The following is a 1841-nucleotide window of genomic DNA, read 5'->3' on the forward strand; positions in this document are numbered from 1 at the left end:
CCAGCTGTCCAAAAAAGTCACTTTTATGGCTATACCTTTATTTTTGGCCAAGTTACAAAAAAGGACGATTTAGGAATTTTTTTTTTTGACAAATCTCCAAAAACCCAAAAAAAGCCACCTAAAAAATCAGTTTTTTTATCAAAACCTCGGGAAGAAATGGGCACAGGATGGAATGTCATACATCGGCGAATTCGTCATTAAATTGCCAATCAAATGGCATTCACAGTTAAAAATTTTTGAATTTATCAAATTCTCGCAAAAATTGATGATGTACCCCCTTATCAAAAATGCAAAATTTGGTCATAAAGTTAATTTTTCAAAAAATTGATTTTCAAAAATCGATTTTTTTTATCAAAACCAAATCAATGTTTCTAAACCGATTATGGATAGTTAGTATAGGTTGCCAGCTGTCCAAAAAAGTCACTTTTATGGCTATACCTTTATTTTTGGCCAAGTTACAAAAAAAGGACGATTTAGGAATTTTTTTTTTTGACAAATCTCCAAAAACCCAAAAAAAGCCACCTAAAAAATCAGTTTTTTTATCAAAACCTCGGGAAGAAATGGTCACAGGATGGAATGTCATACATCGGCGAATTCGTCATTAAATTGCCAATCAAATGGCATTCACAGTTAAAAATTTTTGAATTTATCAAATTCTCGCAAAAATTGATGATGTACCCCCTTATCAAAAATGCAAAAATTGGTCATAAAGTTAATTTTTCAAAAAATTGATTTTCAAAAATCGATTTTTTTTATCAAAACCAAATCAATGTTTCTAAACCGATTATGGATAGTTAGTATAGGTTGCCAGCTGTCCAAAAAAGTCACTTTTATGGCTATACCTTTATTTTTGGCCAAGTTACAAAAAAGGACGATTTAGGAATTTTTTTTTTTGACAAATCTCCAAAAACCCAAAAAAAGCCACCTAAAAAATCAGTTTTTTTATCAAAACCTCGGGAAGAAATGGTCACAGGATGGAATGTCATACATCGGCGAATTCGTCATTAAATTGCCAATCAAATGGCATTCACAGTTAAAAATTTTTGAATTTATCAAATTCTCGCAAAAATTGATGATGTACCCCCTTATCAAAAATGCAAAAATTGGTCATAAAGTTAATTTTTCAAAAAATTGATTTTCAAAAATCGATTTTTTTATCAAAACCAAATCAATGTTTCTAAACCGATTATGGATAGTTAGTATAGGTTGCCAGCTGTCCAAAAAAGTCACTTTTATGGCTATACCTTTATTTTTGGCCAAGTTACAAAAAAAGGACGATTTAGGAATTTTTTTTTTGACAAATCTCCAAAAACCCAAAAAAAGCCACCTAAAAAATCAGTTTTTTTATCAAAACCTCGGGAAGAAATGGTCACAGGATGGAATGTCATACATCGGCGAATTCGTCATTAAATTGCCAATCAAATGGCATTCACAGTTAAAAATTTTTGAATTTATCAAATTCTCGCAAAAATTGATGATGTACCCCCCTTATCAAAAATGCAAAAATTGGTCATAAAGTTAATTTTTCAAAAAATTGATTTTCAAAAATCGATTTTTTTTATCAAAACCAAATCAATGTTTCTAAACCGATTATGGATAGTTAGTATAGGTTGCCAGCTGTCCAAAAAAGTCACTTTTATGGCTATACCTTTATTTTTGGCCAAGTTACAAAAAAAGGACGATTTAGGAATTTTTTTTTCTGACAAATCTCCAAAAACCCAAAAAAAAGCCACCTAAAAAATCAGTTTTTTTATCAAAACCTCGGGAAGAAATGGTCACAGGATGGAATGTCATACATCGGCGAATTCGTCATTAAATTGCCAATCAAATGGCATTCACAG

This window comes from Drosophila elegans, unplaced genomic scaffold (assembly GCF_018152505.1).
Source record: "Drosophila elegans isolate 14027-0461.03 unplaced genomic scaffold, ASM1815250v1 contig_149, whole genome shotgun sequence".
Taxonomy (NCBI): Eukaryota; Metazoa; Arthropoda; class Insecta; order Diptera; family Drosophilidae; genus Drosophila; species Drosophila elegans.